Source organism: Camponotus vicinus, unplaced genomic scaffold, assembly GCF_025532165.1.
Source record: "Camponotus vicinus isolate PSW18456_S1 unplaced genomic scaffold, iyCamVici1.0 SCAF_1, whole genome shotgun sequence".
Lineage (NCBI taxonomy): Eukaryota > Metazoa > Arthropoda > Insecta > Hymenoptera > Formicidae > Camponotus > Camponotus vicinus.
This window is the reverse complement of record NW_028141945.1, coordinates 27,849,740-27,856,104: the sequence shown is the minus strand read 5'-3', so window position 1 is coordinate 27,856,104 and position 6,365 is coordinate 27,849,740. Positions and strand designations below refer to the sequence as shown.

The 6,365-nt window shown below is 29.0% G+C and overlaps 1 pseudogene; it reads right to left on the bottom strand.

Moving 5' to 3' along the window:
- Positions 1–577: 577 nt before the first annotated feature.
- LOC145975379 (uncharacterized) lies at positions 578–6,107 on the bottom strand (annotated as a pseudogene).
- Between the last annotated feature and the right edge of the window lie 258 nt (positions 6,108–6,365).

Below are 6,365 nucleotides of genomic sequence, written 5' to 3'. Positions count from 1 at the left end.
ATCATCGAGTAGGATATAATTATTCCACATATATATATAATATAATAATAATAATAAAAGAAATTACTTATCGCATAAGATTTATATTCTTGGCGCAATTTTTTATGTCATTATTTTTGTAGGATATATTATAATTATATTAAAATAATTTATTGTGTGTGCCGCATGAACTTGGCGCCATTTTTTTACCTTTTTTTAAAAAGGTAATTTTTTGGGGATTATATCACTTCTTTTTTTAGTCTAATTTGCTAAGAGATATTATATTAAAAAAATATATTTATATATATACATATATACATATATGACATATATGACATATATACATAATTTATTGTGTGCCGCATGAACTTGGTGCCTTTTTTTTACCTTTTTAAAAAAAGGTAATTTTTTTACAATTATATCATTTATTTTTTTAGTATATGTTAAACATTTTTAAATAAATAAAGAACGCACCAGCAACTCCTTATATTTCATCAAAAAACAATTTTCCTCTTTGCTTACTATAGAAATCAAGATTTGTTTAACTTTTTGTATGTACAAATTTTTAGTTTTGTTTTTTTATAACATTTAATAGATATTATTTGCTAGCTATCTTTTGTAAAAATATTATAGAAACATCTTTAGCACCTCTAGGCCATTGCTTTTTTTTAACTTGCATATCATCAACTTCAACCCAAATACTAGATCTTCCTTCTCTACATATACTTACATAATGACCTTCATTAATAGATGAACCATGATGAAATATAGCATTCATTGTCTTATATGATTGTCCAGCTATTAATATCTTAGTTGTTGGGACAGCACGTAAATTAAATTCAGATGTTGTTTTCATTAATTTATCATCCTGTGATAAAAATAATATTAAATGAATAACAATTATCTCTTTTGTTAATGTTATTTCATTTTCATATATTATATCATTTCCAGTACAATATTCACATGATTCATTATGTGATTGATACCAATGTGAAAACGTAATGTTTAATAAATCATTAAGATTAAAATTTTTCTTCAAATTATTAACTGGAATTGAAATAATAATATTATTATTATGAGTAGTTTTTGTATAATCACAAGTTTTACATCGCTTAGTACAAGTTATTTGATGCTCCATCAAATTTTTTATACATTCATATTTTTCACAAAGAGTTATAAGAAAATCAAATGCATTATGTTTTATAATGCTCGAAAAATGTTCTCCTAAATATTGACGTATTGCATATGTATTTAAATTATGCATTCCAATTTCATATCGATGCATTAACAGACATAAAATATCTGATTTATCACAATTAAACAATTGCTGTCTAATAATATTTAAATGCAATAAACATTGCAATACTGCATTTGCATAACATGAAACCTTGTCTGTATTTTGGAAACCATATATGATCCAAGCAGTACTGTTTGATCTACATTGAACTTTGTGATTTAAACTTGATTTTTGAACAGAAGCAACTACTTTTGGTAATGCCCATAGGGCATCTTTCGTTTTGTGATGGTGTTCTTTTGCTATGATAATCATTTCTGCTTTTGGTTTATGTATCCGTTTTAAATGATTATATTCAATAATAGCTTCTTGACTGGCTATTACTGACGAAGGATCGAAATTAATTAAATGTAATCCTTCTAGAAATGTTACTCGTGACAGTGCAACATAAGTTTGACCACAACTAAATACGGAATTACCGATGTCCATAATAGCATTTTGCAAACTCAATCCTTGACTTTTATGAATAGTGATGCCATAACTTAGAGATAATGGAAATTGTTTTCTAATAACATATGCTCTATCCATCACTTCAAATTTAACACTTACTCTTTCAATTGAATATTCTAAACCCGACGGTAAAAGAAGTTTGATCTTTTCTACGTTATCAGTAAACGTATCTTGTTCAATTGAAATCACTTTAGCAATGGTACCGTTTACAAGACCTAAACTAGCATCAATATTACGCCGTATCATAACTTTCGCTCCAATTTTAATTGTGATTTGTTTCGAAAGCCCAGCTGTTCTAGAATTATCATCATCATTATTTGATAATACTTTTAATACTTTCATTTTTACATACGGAATACATTCAATCGTGTCTTCAGCTGTTAATAAAATTTCTTTAGAAGCAATACGACTTAACATTGCATTATTAATAACATCACACATATTACAAGTAGGCAATAAACATACAGTGTCAGATGATAAATTATTAATAAAACTACATAATTCATCTACTCTAGATTCAAAAGAATCATTTTTGAAAGATATTTTTCTGCTTTCAAGAATCTTACAATCAGATTTTGTCAATAAACCAATACGAATTTTTGATAATAATTTACGATAACAGTTATCTCCTTGTTGACGCATATTGATTATTAATTCCTCGTAATCAAATAACGTAATCCATAAATTAACAGCATTTAAAGAACCAAGATATTTGGCAACTTTTTCATTTGATAAATGTATAAAGATAGGATCTTCTCGTACAGGAGGTAATTGAAGCAAATCTCCAAATAAAAGAATATGCTGCCGATCAAACCAACCATCGTCGCAATCATTAGTGTCAAATATTTCAGATAATCGAAGATGTATATACATTAAAGTCAAATTAGATATCATTGACACTTCATCAATTATAAAAAGAATAACATTCTTAAGATCTGCTCGTAAAATTTTCAATACATGATCAGATAGTGGTTTATACTTAGGAGGATGACCATGTTCGACGGGTAATTGAAGTAATCTATGAACTGTTAAACCATTTATATTAAACGCTGCAATACCTGTAGGTGCTGCTACAGCAGTATCTTTATTCAGATTTTGCTTTATCCAGCACTTGATAGTCTTGATTAAGAAATTTTTTCCAGTACCACCTTCTCCACTAACATATAATCGTAATACTGATTCATCTGATTCTATAATATTGATAACTTTATTAAAAACTCGTTTCTGATCAGTATTTAATTTTTCTATCATCTCAGATACATTGATTTCTCGAATTACTTTTTATCACCAAGATCTTTGAAATCTTGCATTGCCTCACCAGCCTCTACATTTTGAACACCTATTGGATTGTCAGGATCATCCTGAGACTGCTGTTTTTGTAAGTCATCATCTAGACATTGCTGGACTAACTGTTTTGCAGTTTCAAAAGCTTTTTGCAATTCTTCTAATCTTTCATGATATTGTAATGCTTGTCCAAGATGCAGTTTTACTTTATGAAATGCTTCGGCGTAAGTATCGCATTCACATCTGAGATCCTCTAATTTTCGCCATGGTTTAAACATAAGCAATAATGAAAAGAAATAGTTTTCCGGTTGTGTATTAACACTATATCTATAATGATTAATAAGATATCCACGCTGTCGCCGTTTAAGATAATAACCATTATCTATTTTATAATATTTAATATTTTTATTTTTCGGTTTTATTTTCGAGATATCATACCACTGTGCAAATTCATAAAGAGATATATTTTCTAATTCATTTGGTCTATGTGGATAATGATCATCTATCAAAGATGGATAAAATATATTTGTAGATTCAGCATTAAGAGCTTCAATTTCTTTGCGATTTTTTAATTTCCTATATCTAATTGGGTTAACATCTAGCCATCTGAGAGTTGTATTTTGATCAGTTCCATACAAAGGAATAATAATGCATCAGCAGCTTCGAGAGCTCCACATTCCCTATTATTCGTAAATCGCAAAGCAATATTCCAAAGATAAGAAACTAATGATTTGTGTTTATTATTATTACTATTAAGAATAATCTCAGATAATTCACTTTTTCCTGCTTTATTCATATATTTAGTTATGTACCAGGTAAGTAGCGATGATTTTTCACCAATAAATTGAATATCCATATTACCTTCCCATGCAGTAAGAAGAACAGGATTATAATCATTTATATTAACTTCGTTATCCATTCGAGGAAGATCATAAAGTCTACTTTTATGTTTCAATTGTTTTCTTCCTGCTATCGAAGTTGCTACATCTCTCATATTCAAAGTTTCAGTAACAGGGCGAGGAAACCCAAAACGACATCGACGAATAACTTTACGTCCTACTTTTTTAGAGCGAAGACAATAATCGTTATGTATATGTTGCTGATGCGAATTAACACGCCTGTACAATAAAGGAGAAATATTTTGATCCGGCATTTTACAGCTTATATGTTGTAAAATAAATTTAGACACTTCTTCAATAACAGATTCCCCGAAAATCGGTGCATTTTTAATCCAAATTAATAAGTGAAAGTGTTGTATATATCTACCTTGGTATTCTCGTCGCCAGAAGTAGTGCGTTACTTCTCCAATTGGATGATCCTCAGAGGTAATAAAATCAAGCATTGCTCGAAATTTATTATCGAGAAACCTAGATGTTGATACAGGATCTCTTGCAACGAGTACGCTAACGGATAAAGAAACGTCATGCCATCCATTTACTTCACGAATATATTCACCTAAATCTTCCCATAACCATTCACTCGGACTTAGGGTTAAAAACCATGTCGCAGGTCCATAATGTTGCGTCATACAATTTAAATCACTTCTCGGTTTACGCCAATATTGCTCTGTATTTCGAAGTGTTGAAAATATTGTACTCAAATTAGATTCCAATAATTCTTTCGACATTGCGTCTAAATATTCTGCAGCTGTATAACGAACTCGCGAATCTGTTACGTTCATTTTATGAAAAATTCCACGATTTAATTGACGCAAATTTGCATCATTCAATAAATGAAATAAATATTGTTGATTTAATCTATACTGTGGATGTTTAGATGTTAATCGACATTTAATAAATTCATGATCATAAAGTTTTACTTTTCTAGTTTCATGTTGTCCATTAATACCAAAAGGATAAATATCTGGAGAACACATCAAATCCAAATATTTTTCACGATTATCCAAAGGCAAGTCCTGAATTTTTAACATTTGATATAAAGTTGTTGCAGTTTTATTTGCTTTCTTTTCATATAAAGGATATATAGTATATTGTTCATAATAACTATCATCTTCATCAGTAATTTGAGTTAGCATTCCCTTCTGTTGATTTTCTAATACAACTTCCACATCATTTTTCGTCTCTTCTACAGACTTATTTAATACTTCAAGTTCGTCATTCGTACGCGAAATAAATAATAAATCTTCATCAGTAATTTGAGTTAGCATTGCCTTCTGTTGTTGATTTTCTAATACAACTTCCATATCATTTTTCGTCTCGTCTACCGACTTATTTAATACCTCAAGTTCGTCATTCGATGTCTCTGTATTATTTTCTTCTTCCATTTGGAACTCTGAACTTTTTAATTTTGGCAAACATAATTCACTGTAATTATTTGGCAATATAATATGGGAATATAAAGCATTGTTGCGCTTTAACCACATTAAAGCGTCAAATACTTTTTTCACATCAACTATTTCTTCCCAAATAATCTTTGATTTTGTTGGGATACTTCGAATTAAAATATAAAATTCGGGATTCATATCTATTGGAATAGTAATAGAACATAACTTATTCAATGTCTCTTGCAATGGAAGCGGTAAGTGAAATGTGCTATCTTTAACTTTTTGGACCATTTGTCTTTGAGGCAACTTTTTATTAATAACAGTTCCCATTTTAAAGATAGTTTGAAATGCTTTAGCTCTTTGTATAAGAATTTTTTCAAATGTGTTAAGAGATGATATTACTTCAGGCACATTATCTGTGAAGAGATTATTCAAAATGCAATACGCAGGCATTAGGCCATTACGAAATTTGCTTGCACAATAATTACATATATATTGCGCATTAATTTTGCGTTGTTGTATATATGCTATTAAATTTTTCGAAAATTGATTATCTATTTGAAGACTATTTACTTCAGAAACACTCCTTTTATAACACAATCTCTCACATGATATGCAAATATTTCGTGGCGTGTCTATTGAACGTTTAATAAAGGCCTTAAACGCTTTATGATATTTAAAAATAATATCATCATCGCTCAGAATTGTATTGAATTGTTGATGTTTGTACATATCAGCTTTTTCTTGTGCAGAAATTACAATTTTATTCAATGTATTCAAATCAGCATTAAGTAATGCTTTATCTATATTTTCCATTTTTCGATAAAAACTAGTAAGTTGATAAATTAAACGCCTAATATATCTTACTTTTGGAAAATGAGGGGATAATAATTGAACTGGAAGAAATATTCCTTTACAAAGTGTTAAATCAATATAACAGCTATGCGTATGACCTAATTTTTCACTTGAAATCTTAGTTTTCATAGTACATTCATAAATACTTTTTATCAATTTTGGTACATTCTTTAAAGTGCATATATTTATAGTTCCGAGAAATTCTTGATAACGGCTAAT